The sequence below is a fragment of the Oncorhynchus nerka genome, linkage group LG7 (genome assembly GCF_034236695.1).
Source record: "Oncorhynchus nerka isolate Pitt River linkage group LG7, Oner_Uvic_2.0, whole genome shotgun sequence".
Taxonomy (NCBI): Eukaryota; Metazoa; Chordata; class Actinopteri; order Salmoniformes; family Salmonidae; genus Oncorhynchus; species Oncorhynchus nerka.
The window spans coordinates 38,201,999-38,218,092 of NC_088402.1; the positions used below are offsets into that span (position 1 = coordinate 38,201,999).

General features: G+C 42.4%; 1 long non-coding RNA gene across 1 annotated transcript; it reads left to right on the top strand.

Annotated features, from left to right (window-relative positions):
- Positions 1–286: 286 nt before the first annotated feature.
- LOC115132738 (uncharacterized) lies at positions 287–5,672 on the top strand. The gene is made up of 3 exons (XR_003864107.2): positions 287–3,233; positions 3,471–3,600; positions 3,723–5,672. It is a non-coding gene; the product is annotated as an uncharacterized LOC115132738 (long non-coding RNA).
- The last annotated feature ends 10,422 nt before the right edge of the window (positions 5,673–16,094 follow it).

Genomic DNA, 16,094 nt, shown 5'->3' on the forward strand with positions numbered 1-16,094 from the left:
TTTTCTTTACATAGTTGAATGTGCTGACGACAAAATCACACAAATTATCAATGGAAATCAAATTTATCAACCCATGGAGGTCTGGATTTGAAGTCACACTCAAAATTAAAGTGGAAAACCACACTACAGGCTGATCCAACTTTGATGTAATGTCCTTAAAACAAGTCAAAATGAGGCTCAGTAGTGTGTGTGGCCTCCACGTGCCTGTATGACCTCCCTACAAAGCCTGGGCATGCTCCTGATGAGGTGGCGGATGGTCTCCTGAGGGATCTCCTCCCAGACCTGGACTAAAGCATCCGCCAACTCCTGGACAGTCTGTGGTGCAACGTGGCGTTGGTGGATTGAGCGAGACATGATGTCCCAGTCCATAGCATCAATGCCTTCCTCTTGCAGGAACTGCTGACACACTCCAGCCACATGAGGTCTAGCATCGTCTTGCATTAGGAGGAACCCAGGGCCAACCGCACCAGCATATGGTCTCACAAGGGGTCTGAGGATCTCACCTTGGTACCTAATGGCAGTCAGGCTACCTCTGGCGAGCACATGGAGGGCTGTGCGCCCCCCTGAAGAAATGACACCCCACACCATGACTGACCCACCACCAAACCGGTCATGCTGGAGGATGTTGCAGGCAGCAGAACATTCTCCACGGCGTCTTCAGACTCTGTCACGTCTGTCACATGTGCTCAGTGTGAACCTGCTTTCATCTGTGAAGAGCACAGGGCGCCAGTGGCAAATTTGCCTATCTTGGTGTTCTCTGGCAAATTCCAAACATCCTGCACGGTTTTGGGCTGTAAGCACAACCCCCATCTGTGGACGTCGGGCCCTCATACCACCCTCATGGAGTCTGTTTCTGACCGTTTGAGCAGACACATGCACATTTGTGGCCTGCTGGAGGTCATTTTGCAGGGCTCCTCTTGCACAAAGGCGGAGGTAGCGGTCCTGCTGCTGGGTTGTTGCCTCCCTACGGCCTCCTCCACGTCTCCTGATGTACTGGCCGGTCTCCTGGTAGCGCCTCCATGCTCTGAACACTACGCTGACAGACACAGCAGACCTTCTTGCCACAGCTCGCATTGATGTGCCATCCTGAATGAGCTGCACTACCTGAGCCACTTGTGTGGGTTGTAGACTCCGTCTCATGCTACCACTAGACTGAAAGCACCGCCAGCATTCAAAAGTGACCAAAACATCAGCCAGGAAGCATAGGAACTGAGAAGTGGTCTGTGGTCACCACCTGCAGAACCACTCCTTTATTGGGGGTGTCTTGCTAATTGCCTATAATTTCCACCTGTTGTCTATTCCATTTGCACAACAGCATGTGAAATCTATTGTCAATCAGTGTTGCTTCCTAAGTGGACAGTTTGATTTCACAGAAGTGTGATTGACTTGGAGTTACATTGTGTTGTTTAAGTGTTTCCTTTATTTATTTGAGCAGTGTATTATGAAAATGTATGAAAACAAAAACTTATGAAAACATATGTACTTAATTTAGGTGTTAGGCATAAGGTTAGCAGTGTGGTTAAGGTAAGGGTTAGGGATATGTTTATAATCCCATTTTAAGTAGGGAAATTGTAGAAATCAGCAGCCTTTGTGACTTTGTTTCTGTGGTAACTAGTGACGACCTAGAATTAGCTTGACTCGAGTTACTACCTGAATGACAAAGACGTCTTCATCGACAACGGTAATGTGTGTAATGTGAAAAGTTGTATAAAAAAATACCTGGTTTGATAAACTAGAATCATAAAACACGGGGCGAGATGTTAAAAACTGTCCATTGTGCCAATAGATGGAATGCACTCACATGAGATTTGCCGTGATGTTGACAGAGTGGCATGGGAGGTTTATTTCTTAGACTGGGTTAAGATGTCAATTTTGGGACACATCCTCAGTAGTGTGCCTTCGAATCAGTGGGTGTTTCGGCCTTTAATCACTAAACACCCTCATCAAAGGTGGCCAGCTAAAGGGTGATCAAGCCTTAGCTTGTGTCCCAAGCCCAATTAAGATATCCCACAGGACTATGCAAGGCAGGGGCGTCCTCTTCCCTGAGCCAGCCCTACAGCTGACCGCATACCTCATATGCCCTCCTCAAGTTGGAGGGATCTGAATTGGGTTCTCAGGTGGGGGTGGGGGGTTATAGTCCAGCAAGGGTCCTTCCGTTTGATCCAGATCCACTGGCTGCCTCTTTCAGCTGCTTGAGAAACTGCTCTGACGGTCTGCCGCAGAGCCTGTCCATCGATTCCAAGTTCTTTCAGCAACCTGATGGTGGAAGAAGCCACGAATCCTCTGCATCCCACTTCAACTGGCCAGACTTTTGCATTCAAGCCACGCTGAGTTGCGTCTGCTGCCAACTCTGTGTAACGCAGTTTCTTACGCTCGTAGGCCTCTTCAACAGAGTTTTCCCACGGGACTGTGAGCTCTATGATGTACACAGCCTTTCGTGAAGGGGACCAGGGTACCATGTCTGGCCTAAGGTTGGTAGAAGCAATCTCAGGTGGAAAAATTAGTTGCTGGCCAATATCGACAAGCATCTTCCAGTCCCGGGCCATGGCTAGGTGTCCAGTTTCTGGCTTTGTAGGAGGATACTTGGGCCTTTTCTGTCCCTCCCGGATGAATGTTGTTGTTTTGATGGGATTGCTGGGATTTTTGGAGGTAATGAATTGGTTGCACTCCTCTTGGTCTCAAGTGCTGCAGCCAGGCTCTTGAGGACCTGATTGTGCCTCCAGGTGTAGCGGCCTTGTGAGAGGCTGGTCTTGCAACCTGTCATTATATGCCCGAGAGTCGCTGGAGCTGGGCAGAGGGCGCAGGTCGAGTCCTCGCCATACCATTGATGTAGATTTTTTGGGTGATGGAAGCACATCATAAACAGCTCTTATGATGAAGCTGATGTTGCTTGCCTCCATTTGCCAAAGCTCACTCCAGTTGATCTTTAATTAAGGTTAACTACCCAGACAAGCAGATACAAGTGGTAGTCATTTTGGTTGTGAAGTGCATTATCAAAAAGCTTTGTCCTTTTTATAATAAAATTGTATCACCCTGTCACAGCCTCAGCCTACACCACCTGATGAGGAAGTACATTGTTTATGAGGATTGCCTGCTGCAGTTGTTCGAGAGATGTCCAGTTTGAAGCTAAACATGCAACATAGAGAAGACCAGCAAGGGGACCCTTAGCATCAAGCAGACATGCCTCGCTGTGAGAATTTCTTTAAATGGAACAGGGAGGACACTTGAATCAGGTTAGTGACATTTGACCTGGTCTAAGGTCAAAACAGTTTTGAGTTTTGTCCCAATTCACCTTCATAACCAGGCTGGTGGAACTATCCTGATCACTACATTTACCATTCTATTTCACTTTACATTTCGTGATATCTGAAGTGAAATATAAAGGTGAATGCAGTGATCATGCTGGTTCCACCATACTATTCATAACCACCATTGATAAGGTAATCTGTGCTCTGTGTGTGATCGACCAGTATCTTTGATGAGGGGCCAGGAGCTGATCTATGCTGCCATGCCCATCAACGGCGCACAGGCTAAAACCTCACCCCCAGCCTCACCTCTTGCCTGCACACCAACGGTCGTGGATGGGGAGACCAGAATAAAGTAAGTTTAGTCTCACCTGTTCAAACTTCAACATATATGTTTCTTTGTCAGATACTGTTTAACCTATTTTAACTACCATTGGTAATAGAGCAGTGGAACAGTGACTGTGTATGTGTTCATAGATGCATCTATGGAGCCGGTACTTGGAGACTTGCAAGATGATGTGATGGAGTCCTGAACGACAGACAGGCTTTATACTGATGTCTCTAAATGGAGCGAGACCTGTCACTCGGCATTAACATTTTACTAGACACAACTTTGACTTGTAAAGTGTTTCTTTATTATTGAATGGTATCAGTCAATATTGGGAGGGAGAAACCCTGTGTATTATGCACCAGGATCCGGGAACTGCTGTTGTATACAAGACACCACACCGGAAGGTATGACCACGCTGACATTTTTGCCATTACCACCAGAAACCTCTGGCATCTCACCATACAGCTACCTCTAGTTATTGAACTCAACCTGCGGGAGGTTTTTGTTGTAATTGAGTGGAGGGAAACAGCTGTGAGAGACTTCAATCAAAGTTGATTTCTGAGAGGCGTTGTTTACTCATCATAGCTCATGTAAAGAATAGATCATGTATACACTTGTGGGTGCACAAATATCATGACATTCACATAAAGTTAGACCTTCTAACCGAGAGTTCAAATGAATGTTTCAAACAAATTACACTTGATCAGTTACACTTGATTTGTAAAAATGATGGCCTTTAGATGAAATGACATGGAACTCTTACAGGTTTGTCCACAGTGAATGAGTTCCACACTGGCATGAGGGATCTCTTGCTATTGCATTGACAAAGACTGGATGATACAGTAGGCAGTAGTCATTGCTGGGTTACAGCATTTTTGGTCTCCCCAACAATGTGTGCTTCTCCTCAACAACGGTCACTGAAAGTGAGTTGACAGACAGATGACACCATTTTACTTTTTCAGATTTTTGTGGTGTTAAAGCATGAATTTAAAATGGATTGAATTAAGATGTTTTGGTCACTGGCCTACACACAGTATACCATAATGTCAAAGTGGAATTATGTTTTTAGAAATGTAAAAAAAATTAAAGCTGAAATGTCTTGAGTCAAGTATTCAAACCCTTTGTTTTGGGAAAGCCTAAAAAAGTTCAGGAGTAAAAATGTGCTTAACAAGTCACATAATAAATTGCATGCAATAAGTGTTTAACATGATTTTTGAATTACATAATCGCTGTACCCCACACATACAAATATCTGTAAGGTCCCTCAGTCAAGCAGTGAATTTCAAACACAGATTCAATCACAAAGTCCAGGGAGATTGTCCAATGCCTCGCAAAGAAGGGCACCCATTGGTATATGGGTCAAAATAAAAAAGCAAATATTAAATATCCCTTTGAGCATGATGAGGTTATTAATTGCAGTTTGGATGGTGCATCAATACATCCAGTCACTATAAAGACACGAGTCCTTCCTAACTCAGTTGCCGTAGAGGAAGGAAACCGCTCAGAGATTTCAACATGAGGCCAATGGTGACTTTACAACAGTTACAGAGTTTAATGGTTGTGATAGGAGAAAACTTAGGAAAAGCAATTTACTTTTTATCCTCACTACAAAGTGTTATGTTTGGGGCAAATTTAATGCAACACATTACTGAGTACCACTCTCCATATTTTCAAGCATAGTGGTGGCTGTATCATGTTATGGGTATGCTCGTTAAGAAAATGAGTTTTTCAGGATAAAAAAAGAAACAGAATGGAGCTAAGCACAGGTTAAATCATAGAGAAAAACCTGGTTCAGTCTACTTTCCACCAGACACTGGGAGATTAATTCACCTTTCATCAGGACAACAACCTAAAACTCAAGGCCAAATCTACACTGGAGTTGCTTACCAAGAAGACCGTGGATGTTCCCGAGTGTCCAAGTTACAGTTTTAAATCTACTTAAAAATCTATGGCATGACCTGAAAATGGTTGTCTAGCAATGATCAACAACCAATTTGACCGAGCTTGAATCAAATTTAAAAAAAAAAAAGAATGATCCAGGTGGAAAGCTCTTAGAGATGTACACAGAAAGACACAGCTGTAATTGCTGCCAAAGGTGTGAAAACTTATGTAAATTAGATATTTCTGTATTTCATTTTCAATAAAATTGCAAAAAATATATAAAACATGTTTTCACTTTATCATTATGAGTGTTGATGGGTCTTTCTGTAAATGTGTTAATTTTCCATTTTTTATATTATATGGAAAGAATTTCTTACCATAATCTTCATTCAGTGGGAGAGGATGAGACGGAAAAGAGAACATCTGCCTAAAATAATTAGCTTCCTCTTTTAAAATATCATTCGGAGAATCATAGATGACTCCGTCTTCAGTAATGAGTTTCTGCAAATTCTTTTTCTTAGCGTTCCTGTATTGGAGATTCAGGAAGAATTTTGTGAATTTTTCCGCATATTCCACCCAATTTGCTTTATTTTTGTAATATATTACATTAGATCGTTCTTGAATAAGTTCCTCAAGTTCTTTTTGTTTTTCCTCCAACTTATTTTGCATCTCTGTAGTATCGTTTTTATTGCTATCTATCTGTACTATTAGTTCATGGATTTCCCTTGTTAGTCTCGTCTCTTTAGCCAGAAACTGCTTTTTTATTATTGATGAATATTGAATTGAATGACACCTGAAGGTACATTTAAAGGTATCCCAAACAATAAGGGGATTTACTGAACCTATATTATACTGGAAAGATTCAGTTATAAATGATTTTGTCTTAGTTAAAAATAAGTTGTCCTGCAGTAAACTTTGATTAAATTTCCAATATGTGAATGCCAATTCGATGATGATCCAATGGCATTCTGTCTCCTATTAAAACGTTTTTGAACCTTTGATGCAAGAGAGAAAGAGACAAGGAAGTAGTCAAGACGACTAGCTTGATTAAGTCTCCATGTAGATCTCACTAGGTCAGGGTTTTTTAGTATCCAAATATCCACTATTTCTAATGTGTCCATAATATTTGGGATTTCCTTAAGGGCACAGTGATGATAGTTTGTAGAGTGATTACCTTTACGGTCCATTGAGGTACTTAACACTGTGTTTTAGTCTCCTACCATAATGATTAGATAATTTGTTGCCTGTAAGTTCAATAAATTGGCATAATGTTGTCAAATAATTATGGATCATCCTGATTTGGACCATATTGATTAATGAGCCAAATCTCTTTTTCGTCCACTTTCGTATTCAAACGTATCCACCTTCCTTGCGAATCATTCCTGACTATTTGCACATTCAGATCAACATTTTTGTTAATTAATATCATCACACCCGTTGAGTTCCTTTATCCATGACAGAAAATTGGCGGACCATTCTGATACACACAGGAAACTGTTTAGTGTGTGAAACCCAGCAGTATTGCAGTTCTTGACACCCTCAAACCAATGCGCCTGACACCTACCATGACCCGCTCGAAGGCACTTATATAATTATTTTGTCTTGCCCATTCACACATTGAATGGAACACATACACAATCCATGTTTCAATTGTCTCAAGGCTTAAAAATCATTCTTAAACATGTCTCCTCCCCTTCAAGGACACTGATTGAAGTGGATTTAACAGGTGACATCAATAAGGGATCATGGCATTCACCTAGTCAGTCTATGTCATGGAATGAGCAGGTGTTCTTAATGTTTTGTACACTCAGTGTATATATTTAAAGTTCATATTCCACCTGAAAGAAGAATACAGAAGCACAGAGGGTTCCATTGTCCTGTACAGAACAGGACAGATATCTCAGAGTCTGTATTACCATAAAAATCCTTCTTTAACCTGTCTCCTCCCCTTCATCGACACTGATTGAAGTGGATTTAACAAGTGACATCAATAAGGGATCATAGCTTTCACCTGGATTCACCTGTCAGTCTGTCATGGAAAGAGTTCTTAATGTTTTGTACACTCACTGTATATATATATATATTATACAAAACATTTCCATCATAATTATCAAATGCCTTTATCAATATAGGTATATTTCAAAATATCATTCATTTTAAGGCTTTCTGTGAATGGCAGCAGTTGGGCGAGTCTTTATTCTTAGAAGTTCCGGAATAGGTGTTACCGTGATAGAAATCCAGTCCTGTGATCCACTCTATATCTCTGACACGTGATTGGTGGAACCACAGGTGGCGTTCAACCCGTAGAGATGCCGTGTCACCATTCTATGGAAGTATAAGAATAGATCAGTGACACAGACTCTAATTATGACTACAGAGGTGTTGACGCAACAAGACTGAGGTACAGATAAAAACAATACGAGTACAGACTAAACAAACAAGGAACCAGGGGATTTCCACCAAAATATCATGATAGTTGACAGGTATTAGGAAAGGGTCATGCCAAAATGTGACTCTGTCTTCAAAACACATGAAAGTATAGATGTTTTCTCAACTATATAACACTTGTTTTTAGCTAATGTTTGCGTAGCTACCTCATTACAACTTAGTTAGTTCATCGTAGTTCATACAAGTGTATTGTGTATTTTCTAGATACTTCTGGTTATGCAAAGTTATCATTTAATGAGGCTAGCGAGGCAGGCTAGCTAATTACAAGCTAGGTGATGTTAGCCTACAAGTTGGATTTGCAAGTTAGTTCGTAGATCATACAAATGTCTCCCGTATTGTCTAAGGCAAAACTAAATAATGGATGCAGCTATGGTGTTACTCATGTCTGAGTCTGATTAGCACAATGAACTAGGAACAACAAACCATAACGGCGTCACCGGCCTAAATCTAATGAAATCTGCAGTACAGACTAAACACAATCAGAGAAAAGCTCACATACAGTGCATACGGAAAGTATTCAGACCCCTTCACTTTTTTCCACATTTTGTTACATTACAGCCTTAATCTAAAATTGATTCAATTGTTTCCCCCCCCTCATCAATCTACAGACAATACCCCATAATGACAAAGCAAAAAAAGGTTATTATAAATTCACATTTACATAAATATTCAGACTCTTTACTCAGTACTTTGTTGAAGTACCTTTGCCAGCGATTATAGCCTCAAGTCTTCTTGAGAATGATGCTACAAGCTTGGCACACTATATTTGGGGAGTTTCTACAATTCTTCTCTGCAGATCCTCTCAAGCTCTGTCAGGTTGGATAGGGAGCGTCGCTGCACAGCTAATTTAAAGTGTCTCCAGAGATATTCGATCGAGTTCAAGTCCTGACTCTGGCTGGGCCATTCAAGGAAATTCAGAGGCTTGTCCCGAAGCCACTCCTGCGTTGTCTTGGCTGTGTGCTTAGGGTCGTTGTCATGTTGGAAGGTGAATCTTTGCCCCAGTCTGAGGTCCGTGCGCTCTGGAGTAGGTTTTCATCAAGGATCTCTCTGTACTTTGCTCTGTTCATATTTCCCACGATTCTGACTAGTCTCCCAGTTTCCTCCAGATGTGACGCTTGGAAATCAGGCCAAATAGTTGAATCCAATCCTGGTTTCATTTGACCAGAGAATCCTTTAGGTGCCTTTTGGCAAACTACAACCTGGCTGTCATGTGCCTTTTACTGAGGTGTGGCTTCCGTCTGGCCGCGCTACCATAAAGGCCTGGTTGGTGGAGTGCTGCAGAGATGTTTGTCCTTCTGGAAGGTTCTCCAATCTCCACAGAGGAATTTTGGAGCTCTGTCAGAGTGACCATCGGGTTTTTGGTCACCTCCCAGACCAAGGCTCTTCTCCCCAGACCAAGGCTCTTCTTTTTCAGTTTGGCTGGGAAGCCAGCTTTAGGAAGAGCCTTGGTGGTTCCAAACTTCTTCCATTTAAGAATGATGGAGGCAACTGTTGCTGTAAGGTTTTTGGACCAGGGGTATCTCAATAGTCTGAAGTCGCTTCCTCACACCTCTTCTCCTTCCCTTCATATGCACTGATCAGAGAACACAGGGAAGGGGAAAGCAATATGGTGGGCGGCAACCGGTTGTTTGCCTTCTCTTGTCAAGTTATTTCCGTTTTTTCCAGATTAATTCACTTCAGACTATTGAGATGCATCCTGGTTGTTTTCCTATTGACGTTACCCCTCCACTGACGGCACCAAAGCTGTGCCCCGACTCTCTTGGCTCCTTGAGGTACAACATGAAGAAATCTGGCCTGCAGAGACAACAATTGTTATACACCATGACATTATACACAATGCACTTTAGGCTTGAAAGTTACAGGGAAATCTCTGATAAGCAAGCCAATAAATGCATGCTAGTAGCTGGGATGCCTCTCTTTTAAAGTGCAACTTAGAGTGGTGTTCTTTTGTGAACTACAGTAACACACGTAAATGCCTTACACTATATATATATACACACTGAACGAAAATATAAACGCAACATACAACAATTTCAAAGATTTGACTGAGTTACAGTTCACGTGAGGAAATTAGTGAATAGAAATAAACTCATTAGGCCCTAATCTATGGATTTCACATGACTGGGCAGGGATGCAGCCATGGAAGGGCATACCCTTTGGGAGTCAGGCCCACCCACTGGAGAGCTAAGCCAGGCCAATCAAAATGATTTTTTCCTCACAAAAGGGCTTTATTACAGAAATAAATATTCCTCAGTACTCCCCCCGCAGCTGAAGAAGCCGGATGTGGAGGTCCTGGGGTGGCATGGTTACACGTGGTCTGTGGTTGTGAGGCCGGGTTGTACGTAATGCCAAATTCTCTAAAACAACGTTGGACTTGGCAGAGAAAGTAACATTACATTCTCTGGCAACAGCTCTGGTGGACATGCCTGCAGTCAGCATGCCAATTGCTTGCTCCCTCAAAACTTGAGACATCTATGGCATTGTGTTTTGTGACAAAACTGCACATTTTAGAATGGCATTTAATTTCCCCAAGCACAAGGTGCACCTGTGTAATGAGCATGCTTTTAATTCAGCTTCTTGATATGCCAAACAGGTCAGGTGGATGGATTATCTTGGCAAAGGAGGAATGCTCACTAACAGGGATGTAAACAAATTTGTGCACCAAATTTGAGAGAAATACACATTTTGTACGTACTGTAAATCAACAGTCAGGGAGTCAGGTATATAATAAAACAGTCAGGGAGACAGGAAGTCAGGGATATAATCAAACAGTCAGGGAGACAGGAAGTCAGGGATATAATCAAACAGTCAGGGAGTCAGGGATATAGTCAAACAGTCAGGGAGTCAGGGATATAGTCAAACAGTCAGGGAGTCAGGGATATAATCAAACAGCCAGGGAGTCAGGGATATAATCAAACAGTCAGGGAGTCAGGGATATAGTCAAACAGTCAGGGAGTCAGGGATATAATCAAACAGTCAGGGAGTCAGGGATATAATCAAACAGTCAGGGAGTCAGGAAGTCAGGGATATAATCAAACAGTCAGGGATATAATCAAACAGTCAGGGAGTCAGGGATATAATCAAACAGTCAGGGAGTCAGGGATATAATCAAACAGTCAGGGAGTCAGGGAGTCAGGGATATAATCAAACAGTCAGGGAGTCAGGGAGTCAGGGATATAATCAAACAGTCAGGGAGTCAGGGAGTCAGGGATATAATCAAACAGTCAGGGAGTCAGGGATATAATCAAACAGTCAGGGAGTCAGGGATATAATCAAACAGTCAGGGAGTCAGGGATATAATCAAACAGTCAGGGATATAATCAAACAGTCAGGGAGTCAGGGATATAATCAAACAGTCAGGGAGTCAGGGATATAATCAAACAGTCAGGGAGTCAGGGATATAATCAAATAGTCAGGGAGTCAGGGATATAGTCAAACAGTCAGGGAGTCAGGAAGTCAGGGATATAATCAACAGTCAGGGAGTCAGGGATATAATCAAACAGTCAGGGAGTCAGGGATATAATCAAATAGTCAGCGAGTCAGGGATATAATTAAACAGTCAGGGAGTCAGGGATATAGTCAAACAGTCAGGGAGTCAGGGATATAATCAACAGTCAGGGAGTCAGGGATATAATCAAACAGTCAGGGTGTCAGGAAGTCAGGGATATAATCAAACAGTCAGGGATATAGTCAAACAGTCAGGAAGTCAGGGATATAATTAAACAGTCAGGGAGTCAGGGATATAGTCAAACAGTCAGGGAGTCAGGGATATAATTAAACAGTCAGGGAGTCAGGGATATGATTAAACAGTCAGGGAGTCAGGGATATAGTCAAACAGTCAGGGAGTCAGGGATATAATCAAACAGCCAGGGAGTCAGGGATATAATCAAACAGTCAGGGAGTCAGGGATATAGTCAAACAGTCAGGGAGTCAGGGATATAATCAAACAGTCAGGGAGTCAGGGATATAATCAAACAGTCAGGGAGTCAGGAAGTCAGGGATATAATCAAACAGTCAGGGATATAATCAAACAGTCAGGGAGTCAGGGATATAATCAAACAGTCAGGGACTCAGGGATATAATCAAACAGTCAGGGAGTCAGGGAGTCAGGGATATAATCAAACAGTCAGGGAGTCAGGGAGTCAGGGATATAATCAAACAGTCAGGGAGTCAGGGATATAATCAAACAGTCAGGGAGTCAGGGATATAATCAAACAGTCAGGGAGTCAGGGATATAATCAAACAGTCAGGGATATAATCAAACAGTCAGGGAGTCAGGGATATAATCAAACAGTCAGGGAGTCAGGGATATAATCAAATAGTCAGGGAGTCAGGGATATAGTCAAACAGTCAGGGAGTCAGGAAGTCAGGGATATAATCAACAGTCAGGGAGTCAGGGATATAATCAAACAGTCAGGGAGTCAGGGATATAATCAAATAGTCAGCGAGTCAGGGATATAATTAAACAGTCAGGGAGTCAGGGATATAGTCAAACAGTCAGGGAGTCAGGGATATAATCAACAGTCAGGGAGTCAGGGATATAATCAAACAGTCAGGGAGTCAGGAAGTCAGGGATATAATCAAACATTCAGGGATATAGTCAAACAGTCAGGAAGTCAGGGATATAATTAAACAGTCAGGGAGTCAGGGATATAGTCAAACAGTCAGGGAGTCAGGGATATAATTAAACAGTCAGGGAGTCAGGGATATGATTAAACAGTCAGGGAGTCAGGGATATAGTCAAACAGTCAGGGAGTCAGGAAGTCAGGGATATAATCAAACAGTCAGGGAGTCAGGGATATAGTCAAACAGTCAGGGAGTCAGGGATATAATCAACAGTCAGGGAGTCAGGGATATAATCAAACAGTCAGGGAGTCAGGGATATAGTCAAACAGTCAGGGAGTCAGGGATATAATCAAACAGTCAGGGAGTCAGGGATATAATCAAACAGTCAGGGAGTCAGGGATATAGTCAAACAGTCAGGGAGTCAGGGATATAATCAACAGTCAGGGAGTCAGGGATATAATCAAACAGTCAGGGAGTCAGGAAGTCAGGGATATAATTAAACAGTCAGGGAGTCAGGGATATAATCAACAGTCAGGAAGTCAGGGAGTCAGGAAGTCAGGGATATAATCAACAGTCAGGGAGTCAGGGATATAATCAAACAGTCAGGGAGTCAGGGATATAATCAAACAGTCAGGAAGTCAGGGATATAATCAAACAGTCAGGGATATAATCAAACAGTCAGGGAGTCAGGGATATAATCAAACAGTCAGGGAGTCAGGGAGTCAGGGATATAATCAAATTGTCAGGGAGTCAGGGATATAATCAAACAGTCAGGGAGTCAGGGATATAATCAAACAGTCAGGAAGTCAGGGATATAATCAAACAGTCAGGGATATAATCAAACAGTCAGGGAGTCAGGGATATAATCAAACAGTCAGGGAGTCAGGGATATAATCAACAGTCAGGGAGTCAGGGATATAATTAAACAGTCAGGGAGTCAGGGATATAGTCAAACAGTCAGGGAGTCAGGGATATAATCAAACAGTCAGGAAGTCAGGGATATAATCAAACAGTCAGGGAGTCAGGGATATAATCAAACAGTCAGGGAGTCAGGGAGTCAGGAATATAATCAAATTGTCAGGGAGTCAGGGATATAATCAAACAGTCAGGGAGTCAGGGATATAATCAAACAGTCAGGAAGTCAGGGATATAATCAAACAGTCAGGGATATAATCAAACAGTCAGGGAGTCAGGGATATAATCAAACAGTCAGGGAGTCAGGGATATAGTCAAACAGTCAGGGAGTCAGGAAGTCAGGGATATAATCAACAGTCAGGAGTCAGGGATATAATCAAACAGTCAGGGAGTCAGGGATATAATTAAACAGTCAGGGAGTCAGGGATATAGTCAAACAGTCAGGGAGTCAGGGATATAATCAAACAGTCAGGGAGTCAGGGATATAATTAAACAGTCAGGGAGTCAGGGATATGATTAAACAGTCAGGGAGTCAGGGATATAGTCAAACAGTCAGGGAGTCAGGGATATAATCAAACAGCCAGGGAGTCAGGGATATAATCAAACAGTCAGGGAGTCAGGGATATAGTCAAACAGTCAGGGAGTCAGGGATATAATCAAACAGTCAGGGAGTCAGGGATATAGTCAAACAGTCAGGGAGTCAGGGATATAATCAAACAGTCAGGGAGTCAGGGATATAATCAAACAGTCAGGGAGTCGGGGATATAGTCAAACAGTCAGGGAGTCAGGGATATAATCAACAGTCAGGGAGTCAGGGATATAATCAAACAGTCAGGGAGTCAGGAAGTCAGGGATATAATTAAACAGTCAGGGAGTCAGGGATATAATCAACAGTCAGGAAGTCAGGGAGTCAGGGATATAATCAAACAGTCAGGGAGTCAGGGATATAATCAAACAGTCAGGGAGTCAGGAAGTCAGGGATATAATCAAACAGTCAGGGATATAATCAAACAGTCAGGGAGTCAGGGATATAATCAAACAGTCAGGGACTCAGGGATATAATCAAACAGTCAGGGAGTCAGGGAGTCAGGGATATAATCAAACAGTCAGGGAGTCAGGGAGTCAGGGATATAATCAAACAGTCAGGGAGTCAGGGATATAATCAAACAGTCAGGGAGTCAGGGATATAATCAAACAGTCAGGGAGTCAGGGATATAATCAAACAGTCAGGGAGTCAGGGATATAATCAAACAGTCAGGGATATAATCAAACAGTCAGGGAGTCAGGGATATAATCAAACAGTCAGGGAGTCAGGGATATAATCAAACAGTCAGGGAGTCAGGGATATAATCAAATAGTCAGGGAGTCAGGGATATAGTCAAACAGTCAGGGAGTCAGGAAGTCAGGGATATAATCAACAGTCAGGGAGTCAGGAATATAATCAAACAGTCAGGGAGTCAGGGATATAATCAAATAGTCAGCGAGTCAGGGATATAATTAAACAGTCAGGGAGTCAGGGATATAGTCAAACAGTCAGGGAGTCAGGGATATAATCAACAGTCAGGAGTCAGGGATATAATCAAACAGTCAGGGAGTCAGGAAGTCAGGGATATAATCAAACATTCAGGGATATAGTCAAACAGTCAGGAAGTCAGGGATATAATTAAACAGTCAGGGAGTCAGGGATATAGTCAAACAGTCAGGGAGTCAGGGATATAATTAAACAGTCAGGGAGTCAGGGATATGATTAAACAGTCAGGGAGTCAGGGATATAGTCAAACAGTCAGGGAGTCAGGAAGTCAGGGATATAATCAAACAGTCAGGGAGTCAGGGATATAGTCAAACAGTCAGGGAGTCAGGGATATAATCAACAGTCAGGGAGTCAGGGATATAATCAAACAGTCAGGGAGTCAGGGATATAGTCAAACAGTCAGGGAGTCAGGGATATAATCAAACAGTCAGGGAGTCAGGGATATAATCAAACAGTCAGGGAGTCAGGGATATAGTCAAACAGTCAGGGAGTCAGGGATATAATCAACAGTCAGGGAGTCAGGGATATAATCAAACAGTCAGGGAGTCAGGAAGTCAGGGATATAATTAAACAGTCAGGGAGTCAGGGATATAATCAACAGTCAGGAAGTCAGGGAGTCAGGAAGTCAGGGATATAATCAACAGTCAGGGAGTCAGGGATATAATCAAACAGTCAGGGAGTCAGGGATATAATCAAACAGTCAGGAAGTCAGGGATATAATCAAACAGTCAGGGAGTCAGGGATATAATCAAACAGTCAGGGAGTCAGGGAGTCAGGAATATAATCAAATTGTCAGGGAGTCAGGGATATAATCAAACAGTCAGGGAGTCAGGGATATAATCAAACAGTCAGGAAGTCAGGGATATAATCAAACAGTCAGGGATATAATCAAACAGTCAGGGAGTCAGGGATATAATCAAACAGTCAGGGAGTCAGGGATATAGTCAAACAGTCAGGGAGTCAGGAAGTCAGGGATATAATCAACAGTCAGGGAGTCAGGGATATAATCAAACAGTCAGGGAGTCAGGGATATAATTAAACAGTCAGGGAGTCAGGGATATAGTCAAACAGTCAGGGAGTCAGGGATATAATCAAACAGTCAGGGAGTCAGGGATATAATTAAACAGTCAGGGAGTCAGGGATATGATTAAACAGTCAGGGAGTCAGGGATATAGTC